Here is a 17335-nt window from a genome sequence, read left to right on the forward strand (position 1 = left end):
TACGAGACAGAGGAAGAGATGGAAGTGGAAACGAAAGATTCTATTGAAGAGATGGATATTGATCTAAAAGACAAGGAGGAAGACATGGTCTTGGGATGAAGACCGATGCCAGCAGCAGAACAGGCAGGTGCTCCCCACAGGCAGAGTGGGTCCCCTGCTGCCAGCCTGGGGCCGGGCTGGGCACTTCCTGCTCAGGGACACGCTAGCCCATGCACTGCATTCTGCTGGCCATCCCTGGCCTGGCCTGGGCTTGCTGTGGGCCACACAAGCCCTGTTCCAGTGCCTGGGCCACAGCCCCCAGCCAGGCTCCCTTCTGGCAGCAGAGTCCCACTGGGCCAGTGTCCCAGCCCGGCAGCACATGGAACACCCTTCCGTGCCTGACTGCACTGACCGTGCTACTTGTTTTTCTTGCAGGACTTAGGGACATCACAGACACAGATGCCACCCTGCTGTTTTACAGTTGTTGTGTTCAGGATAGAAGTTTTAGAGTTTGTTTAAGTTGCCTGTAAATACGTTTCATAGAGTTTTGTTAGATCTGTTCTCAGGTAAATAGGTTCTATAGTTTGTTGTTGTTGTTGTTGTTACCAATATTCTTACAGTGTAAATATGTGGTGTAGTTCATTCTTGTTCCTTTTCTTCTACAGATAAACAGTCTTTGATTTTCACACCCCAGTTCTCTTTGCATTTTCTTCGGGCACGTTTGCAAAGCTGTGGGTTCTTTCGGGAACAATGCTTGCAGGACTCTAAAAAGAGTATCAAAACCGCTCTGCCACACTCTCAGCTGCTGCTGCTGCCCCAAAAAGCACTGGCTGGCTTTGCTCACACAATCACAGTTGTGGTGGCATTTCTACCACACCACAGGACAGCGATGTTTTCCCTCTTCTCCTGGAAATACCTACAGCACTTGTGGGTAGCAAGGCAAACATGAGCCTCTTTTAGTGGCCCTTGAAATTGGACATGTGAAATGAGGCACACAAAGCCACAGGCCAGCTGAACCTGGCATCTCTGAATGGGTCTTTACATTCTTCCCAGGAAGATGAATGGCAATCACTATTTTGGCAGGGAGGAAAGTGCATCAGCTAGCAATTTGCTGTAGAAAATGTGCTTTCTGCTCCTCTCACAGCCAAAACTCCTACCCATTTCTTGGAAGTCCTTCTTAGATAAGGACCGTGTTCAACTGAGTGACAGTGAAGCCAAATGGCAATGCCGCAATCAATTGTCCTGTACACAATCTCCTTCATCCACGTGGAAGGTTACTCACGGGCACACAAGAGGACGGAAGAAACCCAAATGCATCGTTTGACATAATAAAGTCAGACGCGTTGAGGGATGAAGAAATCTTGCAGAGATATGGAAAGCTGCCCTGAAAACCCAGTTCGGGGAGAGCCTGAGCTCTTTTGTGCTTCTAGGCCTGAAGATGCTCAGCAGCTTTCCCAGAGGCTCAGCAGGCAGTAGGATTGTGCCTGAATCTGGCTCTGGAAATGCCAGTGCCTCAACTGAGAGCTGTGGCAGAGTCTTTCAGCAGAGCAAACAGCAGCCTGGAGGGTGGGCAATGCTGCATCTGGACCACTGCATGCTCATCCTTCACCACAATGCAGAGCTGCCATGGATCACTTTTTCCATTTCTCCTGTTGGATATGTTTTGGAGAAGTTGTTCTAGGTGGCTTTGGATGGTGATCCAAGTAGGAAGCAGCCATTCGCCTGCTGTGATATCCTTACAACTAGTCCTAACTTCTCATTGCCTTTGGTTTGATTGGGGGTGTTTTATCTGTTTGTTTGATTGGTTTCTTTGGGTTGGTTTCTTTGTGTTTTTCTCTCTTTTGCTTGGAGTTTCTTTTCCTTTTTTAGAAATGACTGGTGAAGTTGGCACAACCAAACTCCAGAAAACGTAAAGCAGGCTTGACTTTCCAGAAATTGCTTTTGGCTGGCTTTAGCTGCATTCCCCAGGATCACGATCAGCAGTAGATATTTGCAGGTTTTGCTCTGCATCCTCAGCCTGCCCAGGTGTTGTTCAGTGTTTCAGCAGTGGAGAAGACGATGGATATTTTGCTAAACCTCCTTTCAAACAACAAAACTTGGGTTAGCACGACAGAAAAGAAGAAAAGAAAATCTTCGCCAGTTAGAACAGAGCCAGAGTCCCACCATTTCCCCCTCCACTTCTCTTTCTTTTCTACATTTAGAGGTAAAGCTTCCATCTCCAAAAGCTTCCATCTCTCACTTCCTGATGTAGCCATTTGCTACCCTTTAGCCTTGACTGCCACGCATCGGACTGCTGTCCGTGTGGGGCTGGGGATGCTCAGCCTGGAAAGAGAAGGGGGCTGGCGAGGCCTCCCTGCAGCTCTAGGAAAGATGGGCACAGAGAGGAGAAGCCTTTCAACTGCAGGAGTGAGCTTGAAGTTGGATCTAAAGAAGCTGCTCTTTTCCACTCCGGCTGCTGGGGCACTGGCCCGGGCTGTGCACAGAGGCTGGGGATGCTCCATCCTTGGCAACATCCAAGGCCAGCTGGGAGCGGGGCTCTGAGCAACCTATTCTGGGCGAAGATTGCTCCGCTTGGAACAAGATGGTCTTTAGGGTCCCTTCCAAGCCCAAGCACCCAGGGATTCCATCATTCATTCTACGGTCTCCGTTGTCCACTTCAGCCTGGGCCTGAACTCCTGGCGGTGATGTCACAGTGCACGCTCCAGCTAGAACTTCCAGCATCCAGCAACGGCCACAACACAACCCTTGGATCCTTGTGCCAGCACGCTCTTCACCCTGCTCCAAGCCTACCCCCGTCACCTTGTTGCCACCTGCTCCCTGATTCCCCCAGCAGTCCCCAAAGCTCCCCATCGCTTGGATTTTGCTCTCCATCCCTGCAGGATGTCTGCATTTGTTCCAAAAGAGGTATGCTACTATTCCACGGAGGCGGACACTCCGCAGCTGCCTGACTGGGCTGGAGCTCTGTGGGACAGGGTGGGAAATTTTGCTACCTCTGCAGGCTGGCACAGACGGAGAGGAGGAGACGGACGTCGATACACAGACTGATAGAGAAGAAGCCATGGAAGTGGACGGAGAGGATACTGGAGAGGAAGAGATGGATGTGGATATGTACGAGACAGAGGAAGAGATGGAGGTGGAAACGAAAGATTCTATTGAAGAGATGGATATTGATCTAAAAGACAAGGAGGAAGACATGGTCTTGGGATGAAGACCGATGCCAGCAGCAGAACAGGCAGGTGCTCCCCACAGGCAGAGTGGGGCCCCTGCTGCCAGCCTGGGGCCGGGCTGGGCACTTCCTGCTCAGGGACACGCTAGCCCATGCACTGGATTCTGCTGGCCATCCCTGGCCTGGCCTGGGCTTGCTGTGGGCCATACAAGCCCTGTTCCAGTGCCTGGGCCACAGCCCCCAGCCAGGCTCCCTTCTGGCAGCAGAGTCCCACTGGGCCAGTGTCCCAGCCCGGCAGCACATGGAACACCCTTCCGTGCCTGACTGCACTGACCGTGCTACTTGTTTTTCTTCCAGGACTTAAGGACATCACAGACACAGATGCCACCCTGCTGTTTTACAGTTGTTGTGTTCAGGATAGAAGTTTTAGAGTTTGTTTAAGTTGTCTGTAAATACGTTTCATAGAGTTTTGTTAGATCTGTTCTCAGGTAAATAGGTTCTATAGTTTGTTGTTGTTGTTGTTGTTACCAATATTCTTACAGTGTAAATATGTGGTGTAGTTCATTCTTGTTCCTTTTCTTCTACAGATAAACAGTCTTTGATTTTCACACCCCAGTTCTCTTTGCATTTTCTTCGGGCACGTTTGCAAAGCTGAGGCTTGTTTCGGGAACAATGTTTGCAGGACTCTAAAAAGAGTATCAAAACCGCTCTGCCACACTCTCAGCTGCTGCTGCTGCCCCAAAAAGCACTGGCTGGCTTTGCTCACACAATCACAGTTGTGGTGGCATTTCTACCACACCACAGGACAGCGATGTTTTCCCTCTTCTCCTGGAAATACCTACAGCACTTGTGGGTAGCAAGGCAAACATGAGCCTCTTTTAGTGGCCCTTGAAATTGGACATGTGAAATGAGGCACACAAAGCCACAGGCCAGCTGAACCTGGCATCTCTGAATGGGTCTTTACATTCTTCCCAGGAAGATGAATGGCAATCACTATTTTGGCAGGGAGGAAAGTGCATCAGCTAGCAATTTGCTGTAGAAAATGTGCTTTCTGCTCCTCTCACAGCCAAAACTCCTACCCATTTCTTGGAAGTCCTTCTTAGATAAGGACCGTGTTCAACTGAGTGACAGTGAAGCCAAATGGCAATGCCGCAATCAATTGTCCTGTACACAATCTCCTTCATCCACGTGGAAGGTTACTCACGGGCACACCAGAGGACGGAAGAAACCCAAATGCATCGTTGGACATAATAAAGTCAGACGTGTTGAGGGATGAAGAAATCTTGCAGAGATATGGAAAGCTGCCCTGAAAACCCAGTTCGGGGAGAGCCTGAGCTCTTTTGTGCTTCTAGGCCTGAAGATGCTCAGCAGCTTTCCCAGAGGCTCAGCAGGCAGTAGGATTGTGCCTGAATCTGGCTCTGGAAATGCCAGTGCCTCAACGGAGAGCTGTGGCAATGATTTCCATTGCATGGAGAGGGGCCACAGTCCTGCAAGAGTCTTTCAGCAGAGCAAAGAGCAGCCTGGAGGGTGGGCAGTGCTGCATCTGGACCACTGCATGCTCATCCTTCACCACAATGCAGAGCTGCCATGGATCACTTTTTCCATTTCTCCTGTTGGATATGTTTTGGAGAAGTTGTTCTAGGTGGCTTTGGATGGTGATCCAAGTAGGAAGCAGCCATTCGCCTGCTGTGATATCCTTACAACTAGTCCTAACTTCTCATTGCCTTTGGTTTGATTGGGGGTGTTTTATCTGTTTGTTTGATTGGTTTCTTTGGGTTGGTTTCTTTGTGTTTTTCTCTGTTTTGCTTGGAGTTTCTTTTCCTTTTTTAGAAATGACTGGTGAAGTTGGCACAACCAAACTCCAGAAAACGTAAAGCAGGCTTGACTTTCCAGAAATTGCTTTTGGCTGGCTTTAGCTGCATTCCCCAGGATCACGATCAGCAGTAGATATTTGCAGGTTTTGCTCTGCATCCTCAGCCTGCCCAGGTGTTGTTCAGTGTTTCAGCAGTGGAGAAGACGATGGATATTTTGCTAAACCTCCTTTCAAACAACAAAACTTGGGTTAGCACGACAGAAAAGAAGAAAAGAAAATCTTCGCCAGTTAGAACAGAGCCAGAGTCCCACCATTTCCCCCTCCACTTCTCTTTCTTTTCTACATTTAGAGGTAAAGCTTCCATCTCCAAAAGCTTCCATCTCTCACTTCCTGATGTAGCCATTTGCTAGCCTTTAGCCTTGACTGCCACGCATCGGACTGCTGTCCGTGTGGGGCTGGGGATGCTCAGCCTGGAAAGAGAAGGGGGCTGGCGAGGCCTCCCTGCAGCTCTAGGAAAGATGGGCACAGAGAGGAGAAGCCTTTCAACTGCAGGAGTGAGCTTGAAGTTGGATCTAAAGAAGCTGCTCTTTTCCACTCCGGCTGCTGGGGCACTGGCCCGGGCTGTGCACAGAGGCTGGGGATGCTCCATCCTTGGCAACATCCAAGGCCAGCTGGGAGCGGGGCTCTGAGCAACCTATTCTGGGCGAAGATTGCTCCGCTTGGAACAAGATGGTCTTTAGGGTCCCTTCCAAGCCCAAGCACCCAGGGATTCCATCATTCATTCTACGGTCTCCGTTGTCCACTTCAGCCTGGGCCTGAACTCCTGGCGGTGATGTCACAGTGCACGCTCCAGCTAGAACTTCCAGCATCCAGCAACGGCCACAACACAACCCTTGGATCCTTGTGCCAGCACGCTCTTCACCCTGCTCCAAGCCTACCCCTGTCACCTTGTTGCCACCTGCTCCCTGATTCCCCCAGCAGTCCCCAAAGCTCCCCATCGCTTGGATTTTGCTCTCCATCCCTGCAGGATGTCTGCATTTGTTCCAAAAGAGGTATGCTACTATTCCACGGAGGCGGACACCCCGCAGCTGCCTGACTGGGCTGGAGCTCTGTGGGACAGGGTGGGAAATTTTGCTACCTCTGCAGGCTGGCACAGACGGAGAGGAGGAGACGGACGTCGATACACAGACTGATAGAGAAGAAGCCATGGAAGTGGACGGAGAGGATACTGGAGAGGAAGAGATGGATGTGGATATGTACGAGACAGAGGAAGAGATGGAGGTGGAAACGAAAGATTCTATTGAAGAGATGGATATTGATCTAAAAGACAAGGAGGAAGACATGGTCTTGGGATGAAGACCGATGCCAGCAGCAGAACAGGCAGGTGCTCCCCACAGGCAGAGTGGGGCCCCTGCTGCCAGCCTGGGGCCGGGCTGGGCACTTCCTGCTCAGGGACACGCTAGCCCATGCACTGGATTCTGCTGGCCATCCCTGGCCTGGCCTGGGCTTGCTGTGGGCCATACAAGCCCTGTTCCAGTGCCTGGGCCACAGCCCCCAGCCAGGCTCCCTTCTGGCAGCAGAGTCCCACTGGGCCAGTGTCCCAGCCCGGCAGCACATGGAACACCCTTCCGTGCCTGACTGCACTGACCGTGCTACTTGTTTTTCTTCCAGGACTTAAGGACATCACAGACACAGATGCCACCCTGCTGTTTTACAGTTGTTGTGTTCAGGATAGAAGTTTTAGAGTTTGTTTAAGTTGTCTGTAAATACGTTTCATAGAGTTTTGTTAGATCTGTTCTCAGGTAAATAGGTTCTATAGTTTGTTGTTGTTGTTGTTGTTACCAATATTCTTACAGTGTAAATATGTGGTGTAGTTCATTCTTGTTCCTTTTCTTCTACAGATAAACAGTCTTTGATTTTCACACCCCAGTTCTCTTTGCATTTTCTTCGGGCACGTTTGCAAAGCTGTGGGTTGTTTCGGGAACAATGTTTGCAGGACTCTAAAAAGAGTATCAAAACCGCTCTGCCACACTCTCAGCTGCTGCTGCTGCCCCAAAAAGCACTGGCTGGCTTTGCTCACACAATCACAGTTGTGGTGGCATTTCTACCACACCACAGGACAGCGATGTTTTCCCTCTTCTCCTGGAAATACCTACAGCACTTGTGGGTAGCAAGGCAAACATGAGCCTCTTTTAGTGGCCCTTGAAATTGGACATGTGAAATGAGGCACACAAAGCCACAGGCCAGCTGAACCTGGCATCTCTGAATGGGTCTTTACATTCTTCCCAGGAAGATGAATGGCAATCACTATTTTGGCAGGGAGGAAAGTGCATCAGCTAGCAATTTGCTGTAGAAAATGTGCTTTCTGCTCCTCTCACAGCCAAAACTCCTACCCATTTCTTGGAAGTCCTTCTTAGATAAGGACCGTGTTCAACTGAGTGACAGTGAAGCCAAATGGCAATGCCGCAATCAATTGTCCTGTACACAATCTCCTTCATCCACGTGGAAGGTTACTCACGGGCACACCAGAGGACGGAAGAAACCCAAATGCATCGTTGGACATAATAAAGTCAGACGTGTTGAGGGATGAAGAAATCTTGCAGAGATATGGAAAGCTGCCCTGAAAACCCAGTTCGGGGAGAGCCTGAGCTCTTTTGTGCTTCTAGGCCTGAAGATGCTCAGCAGCTTTCCCAGAGGCTCAGCAGGCAGTAGGATTGTGCCTGAATCTGGCTCTGGAAATGCCAGTGCCTCAACTGAGAGCTGTGGCAGAGTCTTTCAGCAGAGCAAACAGCAGCCTGGAGGGTGGGCAATGCTGCATCTGGACCACTGCATGCTCATCCTTCACCACAATGCAGAGCTGCCATGGATCACTTTTTCCATTTCTCCTGTTGGATATGTTTTGGAGAAGTTGTTCTAGGTGGCTTTGGATGGTGATCCAAGTAGGAAGCAGCCATTCGCCTGCTGTGATATCCTTACAACTAGTCCTAACTTCTCATTGCCTTTGGTTTGATTGGGGGTGTTTTATCTGTTTGTTTGATTGGTTTCTTTGGGTTGGTTTCTTTGTGTTTTTCTCTCTTTTGCTTGGAGTTTCTTTTCCTTTTTTAGAAATGACTGGTGAAGTTGGCACAACCAAACTCCAGAAAACGTAAAGCAGGCTTGACTTTCCAGAAATTGCTTTTGGCTGGCTTTAGCTGCATTCCCCAGGATCACGATCAGCAGTAGATATTTGCAGGTTTTGCTCTGCATCCTCAGCCTGCCCAGGTGTTGTTCAGTGTTTCAGCAGTGGAGAAGACGATGGATATTTTGCTAAACCTCCTTTCAAACAACAAAACTTGGGTTAGCACGACAGAAAAGAAGAAAAGAAAATCTTCGCCAGTTAGAACAGAGCCAGAGTCCCACCATTTCCTCCTCCACTTTTCTTTCTTTTCTACATTTAGAGGTAAAGCTTCCATCTCCAAAAGCTTCCATCTCTCACTTTCTGATGTAGCCATTTGCTACCCTTTAGCCTTGACTGCCACGCATCGGACTGCTGTCCGTGTGGGGCTGGGGATGCTCAGCCTGGAAAGAGAAGGGGGCTGGCGAGGCCTCCCTGCAGCTCTAGGAAAGATGGGCACAGAGAGGAGAAGCCTTTCAACTGCAGGAGTGAGCTTGAAGTTGGATCTAAAGAAGCTGCTCTTTTCCACTCCGGCTGCTGGGGCACTGGCCCGGGCTGTGCACAGAGGCTGGGGATGCTCCATCCTTGGCAACATCCAAGGCCAGCTGGGAGCGGGGCTCTGAGCAACCTATTCTGGGCGAAGATTGCTCCGCTTGGAACAAGATGGTCTTTAGGGTCCCTTCCAAGCCCAAGCACCCAGGGATTCCATCATTCATTCTACGGTCTCCGTTGTCCACTTCAGCCTGGGCCTGAACTCCTGGCGGTGATGTCACAGTGCACGCTCCAGCTAGAACTTCCAGCATCCAGCAACGGCCACAACACAACCCTTGGATCCTTGTGCCAGCACGCTCTTCACCCTGCTCCAAGCCTACCCCTGTCACCTTGTTGCCACCTGCTCCCTGATTCCCCCAGCAGTCCCCAAAGCTCCCCATCGCTTGGATTTTGCTCTCCATCCCTGCAGGATGTCTGCATTTGTTCCAAAAGAGGTATGGTACTATTCCACGGAGGCGGACACCCCGCAGCTGCCTGGCTGGGCTGGAGCTCTGTGGGACAGGGTGGGAAATTTTGCTACCTCTGCAGGCTGGCACAGACGGAGAGGAGGAGACGGACGTCGATACACAGACTGATAGAGAAGAAGCCATGGAAGTGGACGGAGAGGATACTGGAGAGGAAGAGATGGATGTGGATATGTACGAGACAGAGGAAGAGATGGAGGTGGAAACGAAAGATTCTATTGAAGAGATGGATATTGATCTAAAAGACAAGGAGGAAGACATGGTCTTGGGATGAAGACCGATGCCAGCAGCAGAACAGGCAGGTGCTCCCCACAGGCAGAGTGGGTCCCCTGCTGCCAGCCTGGGGCCGGGCTGGGCACTTCCTGCTCAGGGACACGCTAGCCCATGCACTGGATTCTGCTGGCCATCCCTGGCCTGGCCTGGGCTTGCTGTGGGCCACACAAGCCCTGTTCCAGTGCCTGGGCCACAGCCCCCAGCCAGGCTCCCTTCTGGCAGCAGAGTCCCACTGGGCCAGTGTCCCAGCCCGGCAGCACATGGAACACCCTTCCGTGCCTGACTGCACTGACCGTGCTACTTGTTTTTCTTCCAGGACTTAGGGACATCACAGACACAGATGCCACCCTGCTGTACATACGTTTTACAGTTGTTGTGTTCAGGATAGAAGTTTTAGAGTTTGTTTAAGTTGCCTGTAAATACGTTTCATAGAGTTTTGTTAGAGCTGTTCTTAGGTAAATAGGTTCTATAGTTTGTTGTTGTTGTTGTTGTTACCAATATTCTTACAGTGTAAATATGTGGTGTAGTTCATTCTTGTTCCTTTTCTTCTACAAATAAACAGTCTTTGATTTTCACACCCCAGTTCTCTTTGCATTTTCTTTGGGCACGTTTGCAAAGCTGAGGCTTGTTTCGGGAACAATGTTTGCAGGACTCTAAAAAGAGTATCAAAACCGCTCTGCCACACTCTCAGCTGCTGCTGCTGCCCCAAAAAGCACTGGCTGGCTTTGCTCACACAATCACAGTTGTGGTGGCATTTCTACCACACCACAGGACAGCGATGTTTTCCCTCTTCTCCTGGAAATACCTACAGCACTTGTGGGTAGCAAGGCAAACATGAGCCTCTTTTAGTGGCCCTTGAAATTGGACATGTGAAATGAGGCACACAAAGCCACAGGCCAGCTGAACCTGGCATCTCTGAATGGGTCTTTACATTCTTCCCAGGAAGATGAATGGCAATCACTATTTTGGCAGGGAGGAAAGTGCATCAGCTAGCAATTTGCTGTAGAAAATGTGCTTTCTGCTCCTCTCACAGCCAAAACTCCTACCCATTTCTTGGAAGTCCTTCTTAGATAAGGACCGTGTTCAACTGAGTGACAGTGAAGCCAAATGGCAATGCCGCAATCAATTGTCCTGTACACAATCTCCTTCATCCACGTGGAAGGTTACTCACGGGCACACCAGAGGACGGAAGAAACCCAAATGCATCGTTGGACATAATAAAGTCAGACGTGTTGAGGGATGAAGAAATCTTGCAGAGATATGGAAAGCTGCCCTGAAAACCCAGTTCGGGGAGAGCCTGAGCTCTTTTGTGCTTCTAGGCCTGAAGATGCTCAGCAGCTTTCCCAGAGGCTCAGCAGGCAGTAGGATTGTGCCTGAATCTGGCTCTGGAAATGCCAGTGCCTCAACTGAGAGCTGTGGCAGAGTCTTTCAGCAGAGCAAACAGCAGCCTGGAGGGTGGGCAATGCTGCATCTGGACCACTGCATGCTCATCCTTCACCACAATGCAGAGCTGCCATGGATCACTTTTTCCATTTCTCCTGTTGGATATGTTTTGGAGAAGTTGTTCTAGGTGGCTTTGGATGGTGATCCAAGTAGGAAGCAGCCATTCGCCTGCTGTGATATCCTTACAACTAGTCCTAACTTCTCATTGCCTTTGGTTTGATTGGGGGTGTTTTATCTGTTTGTTTGATTGGTTTCTTTGGGTTGGTTTCTTTGTGTTTTTCTCTCTTTTGCTTGGAGTTTCTTTTCCTTTTTTAGAAATGACTGGTGAAGTTGGCACAACCAAACTCCAGAAAACGTAAAGCAGGCTTGACTTTCCAGAAATTGCTTTTGGCTGGCTTTAGCTGCATTCCCCAGGATCACGATCAGCAGTAGATATTTGCAGGTTTTGCTCTGCATCCTCAGCCTGCCCAGGTGTTGTTCAGTGTTTCAGCAGTGGAGAAGACGATGGATATTTTGCTAAACCTCCTTTCAAACAACAAAACTTGGGTTAGCACGACAGAAAAGAAGAAAAGAAAATCTTCGCCAGTTAGAACAGAGCCAGAGTCCCACCATTTCCTCCTCCACTTTTCTTTCTTTTCTACATTTAGAGGTAAAGCTTCCATCTCCAAAAGCTTCCATCTCTCACTTTCTGATGTAGCCATTTGCTACCCTTTAGCCTTGACTGCCACGCATCGGACTGCTGTCCGTGTGGGGCTGGGGATGCTCAGCCTGGAAAGAGAAGGGGGCTGGCGAGGCCTCCCTGCAGCTCTAGGAAAGATGGGCACAGAGAGGAGAAGCCTTTCAACTGCAGGAGTGAGCTTGAAGTTGGATCTAAAGAAGCTGCTCTTTTCCACTCCGGCTGCTGGGGCACTGGCCCGGGCTGTGCACAGAGGCTGGGGATGCTCCATCCTTGGCAACATCCAAGGCCAGCTGGGAGCGGGGCTCTGAGCAACCTATTCTGGGCGAAGATTGCTCCGCTTGGAACAAGATGGTCTTTAGGGTCCCTTCCAAGCCCAAGCACCCAGGGATTCCATCATTCATTCTACGGTCTCCGTTGTCCACTTCAGCCTGGGCCTGAACTCCTGGCGGTGATGTCACAGTGCACGCTCCAGCTAGAACTTCCAGCATCCAGCAACGGCCACAACACAACCCTTGGATCCTTGTGCCAGCACGCTCTTCACCCTGCTCCAAGCCTACCCCTGTCACCTTGTTGCCACCTGCTCCCTGATTCCCCCAGCAGTCCCCAAAGCTCCCCATCGCTTGGATTTTGCTCTCCATCCCTGCAGGATGTCTGCATTTGTTCCAAAAGAGGTATGGTACTATTCCACGGAGGCGGACACCCCGCAGCTGCCTGGCTGGGCTGGAGCTCTGTGGGACAGGGTGGGAAATTTTGCTACCTCTGCAGGCTGGCACAGACGGAGAGGAGGAGACGGACGTCGATACACAGACTGATAGAGAAGAAGCCATGGAAGTGGACGGAGAGGATACTGGAGAGGAAGAGATGGATGTGGATATGTACGAGACAGAGGAAGAGATGGAGGTGGAAACGAAAGATTCTATTGAAGAGATGGATATTGATCTAAAAGACAAGGAGGAAGACATGGTCTTGGGATGAAGACCGATGCCAGCAGCAGAACAGGCAGGTGCTCCCCACAGGCAGAGTGGGTCCCCTGCTGCCAGCCTGGGGCCGGGCTGGGCACTTCCTGCTCAGGGACACGCTAGCCCATGCACTGGATTCTGCTGGCCATCCCTGGCCTGGCCTGGGCTTGCTGTGGGCCACACAAGCCCTGTTCCAGTGCCTGGGCCACAGCCCCCAGCCAGGCTCCCTTCTGGCAGCAGAGTCCCACTGGGCCAGTGTCCCAGCCCGGCAGCACATGGAACACCCTTCCGTGCCTGACTGCACTGACCGTGCTACTTGTTTTTCTTGCAGGACTTAGGGACATCACAGACACAGATGCCACCCTGCTGTACATACGTTTTACAGTTGTTGTGTTCAGGATAGAAGTTTTAGAGTTTGTTTAAGTTGCCTGTAAATACGTTTCATAGAGTTTTGTTAGAGCTGTTCTTAGGTAAATAGGTTCTATAGTTTGTTGTTGTTGTTGTTGTTACCAATATTCTTACAGTGTAAATATGTGGTGTAGTTCATTCTTGTTCCTTTTCTTCTACAAATAAACAGTCTTTGATTTTCACACCCCAGTTCTCTTTGCATTTTCTTTGGGCACGTTTGCAAAGCTGAGGCTTGTTTCGGGAACAATGTTTGCAGGACTCTAAAAAGAGTATCAAAACCGCTCTGCCACACTCTCAGCTGCTGCTGCTGCCCCAAAAAGCACTGGCTGGCTTTGCTCACACAATCACAGTTGTGGTGGCATTTCTACCACACCACAGGACAGCGATGTTTTCCCTCTTCTCCTGGAAATACCTACAGCACTTGTGGGTAGCAAGGCAAACATGAGCCTCTTTTAGTGGCCCTTGAAATTGGACATGTGAAATGAGGCACACAAAGCCACAGGCCAGCTGAACCTGGCATCTCTGAATGGGTCTTTACATTCTTCCCAGGAAGATGAATGGCAATCACTATTTTGGCAGGGAGGAAAGTGCATCAGCTAGCAATTTGCTGTAGAAAATGTGCTTTCTGCTCCTCTCACAGCCAAAACTCCTACCCATTTCTTGGAAGTCCTTCTTAGATAAGGACCGTGTTCAACTGAGTGACAGTGAAGCCAAATGGCAATGCCGCAATCAATTGTCCTGTACACAATCTCCTTCATCCACGTGGAAGGTTACTCACGGGCACACCAGAGGACGGAAGAAACCCAAATGCATCGTTGGACATAATAAAGTCAGACGTGTTGAGGGATGAAGAAATCTTGCAGAGATATGGAAAGCTGCCCTGAAAACCCAGTTCGGGGAGAGCCTGAGCTCTTTTGTGCTTCTAGGCCTGAAGATGCTCAGCAGCTTTCCCAGAGGCTCAGCAGGCAGTAGGATTGTGCCTGAATCTGGCTCTGGAAATGCCAGTGCCTCAACGGAGAGCTGTGGCAATGATTTCCATTGCATGGAGAGGGGCCACAGTCCTGCAAGAGTCTTTCAGCAGAGCAAACAGCAGCCTGGAGGGTGGGCAGTGCTGCATCTGGACCACTGCATGCTCATCCTTCACCACAATGCAGAGCTGCCATGGATCACTTTTTCCATTTGTCCTGTTGGATATGTTTTGGAGAAGTTGTTCTAGGTGGCTTTGGATGGTGATCCAAGTAGGAAGCAGCCATTCGCCTGCTGTGATATCCTTACAACTAGTCCTAACTTCTCATTGCCTTTGGTTTGATTGGGGGTGTTTTATCTGTTTGTTTGATTGGTTTCTTTGGGTTGGTTTCTTTGTGTTTTTCTCTCTTTTGCTTGGAGTTTCTTTTCCTTTTTTAGAAATGACTGGTGAAGTTGGCACAACCAAACTCCAGAAAACGTAAAGCAGGCTTGACTTTCCAGAAATTGCTTTTGGCTGGCTTTAGCTGCATTCCCCAGGATCACGATCAGCAGTAGATATTTGCAGGTTTTGCTCTGCATCCTCAGCCTGCCCAGGTGTTGTTCAGTGTTTCAGCAGTGGAGAAGACGATGGATATTTTGCTAAACCTCCTTTCAAACAACAAAACTTGGGTTAGCACGACAGAAAAGAAGAAAAGAAAATCTTCGCCAGTTAGAACAGAGCCAGAGTCCCACCATTTCCCCCTCCACTTCTCTTTCTTTTCTACATTTAGAGGTAAAGCTTCCATCTCCAAAAGCTTCCATCTCTCACTTCCTGATGTAGCCATTTGCTACCCTTTAGCCTTGACTGCCACGCATCGGACTGCTGTCCGTGTGGGGCTGGGGATGCTCAGCCTGGAAAGAGAAGGGGGCTGGCGAGGCCTCCCTGCAGCTCTAGGAAAGATGGGCACAGAGAGGAGAAGCCTTTCAACTGCAGGAGTGAGCTTGAAGTTGGATCTAAAGAAGCTGCTCTTTTCCACTCCGGCTGCTGGGGCACTGGCCCGGGCTGTGCACAGAGGCTGGGGATGCTCCATCCTTGGCAACATCCAAGGCCAGCTGGGAGCGGGGCTCTGAGCAACCTATTCTGGGCGAAGATTGCTCCGCTTGGAACAAGATGGTCTTTAGGGTCCCTTCCAAGCCCAAGCACCCAGGGATTCCATCATTCATTCTACGGTCTCCGTTGTCCACTTCAGCCTGGGCCTGAACTCCTGGCGGTGATGTCACAGTGCACGCTCCAGCTAGAACTTCCAGCATCCAGCAACGGCCACAACACAACCCTTGGCTCCTTGTGCCAGCACGCTCTTCACCCTGCTCCAAGCCTACCCCCGTCACCTTGTTGCCACCTGCTCCCTGATTCCCCCAGCAGTCCCCAAAGCTCCCCATCGCTTGGATTTTGCTCTCCATCCCTGCAGGATGTCTGCATTTGTTCCAAAAGAGGTATGCTACTATTCCACGGAGGCGGACACCCCGCAGCTGCCTGACTGGGCTGGAGCTCTGTGGGACAGGGTGGGAAATTTTGCTACCTCTGCAGGCTGGCACAGACGGAGAGGAGGAGACGGACGTCGATACACAGACTGATAGAGAAGAAGCCATGGAAGTGGACGCAGAGGATACTGGAGAGGAAGAGATGGATGTGGATATGTACGAGACAGAGGAAGAGATGGAGGTGGAAACGAAAGATTCTATTGAAGAGATGGATATTGATCTAAAAGACAAGGAGGAAGACATGGTCTTGGGATGAAGACCGATGCCAGCAGCAGAACAGGCAGGTGCTCCCCACAGGCAGAGTGGGTCCCCTGCTGCCAGCCTGGGGCCGGGCTGGGCACTTCCTGCTCAGGGACACGCTAGCCCATGCACTGGATTCTGCTGGCCATCCCTGGCCTGGCCTGGGCTTGCTGTGGGCCATACAAGCCCTGTTCCAGTGCCTGGGCCACAGCCCCCAGCCAGGCTCCCTTCTGGCAGCAGAGTCCCACTGGGCCAGTGTCCCAGCCCGGCAGCACATGGAACACCCTTCCGTGCCTGACTGCACTGACCGTGCTACTTGTTTTTCTTCCAGGACTTAAGGACATCACAGACACAGATGCCACCCTGCTGTTTTACAGTTGTTGTGTTCAGGATAGAAGTTTTAGAGTTTGTTTAAGTTGTCTGTAAATACGTTTCATAGAGTTTTGTTAGATCTGTTCTCAGGTAAATAGGTTCTATAGTTTGTTGTTGTTGTTGTTGTTACCAATATTCTTACAGTGTAAATATGTGGTGTAGTTCATTCTTGTTCCTTTTCTTCTACAGATAAACAGTCTTTGATTTTCACACCCCAGTTCTCTTTGCATTTTCTTCGGGCACGTTTGCAAAGCTGTGGGTTGTTTCGGGAACAATGTTTGCAGGACTCTAAAAAGAGTATCAAAACCGCTCTGCCACACTCTCAGCTGCTGCTGCTGCCCCAAAAAGCACTGGCTGGCTTTGCTCACACAATCACAGTTGTGGTGGCATTTCTACCACACCACAGGACAGCGATGTTTTCCCTCTTCTCCTGGAAATACCTACAGCACTTGTGGGTAGCAAGGCAAACATGAGCCTCTTTTAGTGGCCCTTGAAATTGGACATGTGAAATGAGGCACACAAAGCCACAGGCCAGCTGAACCTGGCATCTCTGAATGGGTCTTTACATTCTTCCCAGGAAGATGAATGGCAATCACTATTTTGGCAGGGAGGAAAGTGCATCAGCTAGCAATTTGCTGTAGAAAATGTGCTTTCTGCTCCTCTCACAGCCAAAACTCCTACCCATTTCTTGGAAGTCCTTCTTAGATAAGGACCGTGTTCAACTGAGTGACAGTGAAGCCAAATGGCAATGCCGCAATCAATTGTCCTGTACACAATCTCCTTCATCCACGTGGAAGGTTACTCACGGGCACACAAGAGGACGGAAGAAACCCAAATGCATCGTTGGACATAATAAAGTCCATAATAAAGACGTGTTGAGGGATGAAGAAATCTTGCAGAGATATGGAAAGCTGCCCTGAAAACCCAGTTCGGGGAGAGCCTGAGCTCTTTTGTGCTTCTAGGCCTGAAGATGCTCAGCAGCTTTCCCAGAGGCTCAGCAGGCAGTAGGATTGTGCCTGAATCTGGCTCTGGAAATGCCAGTGCCTCAACTGAGAGCTGTGGCAATGATTTCCATTGCATGGAGAGGGGCCACAGTCCTGCAAGAGTCTTTCAGCAGAGCAAAGAGCAGCCTGGAGGGTGGGCAGTGCTGCATCTGGACCACTGCATGCTCATCCTTCACCACAATGCAGAGCTGCCATGGATCACTTTTTCCATTTCTCCTGTTGGATATGTTTTGGAGAAGTTGTTCTAGGTGGCTTTGGATGGTGATCCAAGTAGGAAGCAGCCATTCGCCTGCTGTGATATCCTTACAACTAGTCCTAACTTCTCATTGCCTTTGGTTTGAT

General features: G+C 50.2%; 1 long non-coding RNA gene across 1 annotated transcript; it reads left to right on the forward strand.

The window, feature by feature from the left end:
- Positions 1-414: 414 nt before the first annotated feature.
- On the forward strand, positions 415-6882 carry LOC147651159 (uncharacterized). Its single transcript, XR_015274835.1, has 5 exons — positions 415-2883; positions 2978-3211; positions 3503-6010; positions 6105-6338; positions 6630-6882. It is a non-coding gene; the product is annotated as an uncharacterized LOC147651159 (long non-coding RNA).
- The last annotated feature ends 10453 nt before the right edge of the window (positions 6883-17335 follow it).

Source organism: Cyanistes caeruleus, chromosome 11 (assembly GCF_971803275.1).
Source record: "Cyanistes caeruleus chromosome 11, bCyaCae1.hap1.1, whole genome shotgun sequence".
Lineage (NCBI taxonomy): Eukaryota > Metazoa > Chordata > Aves > Passeriformes > Paridae > Cyanistes > Cyanistes caeruleus.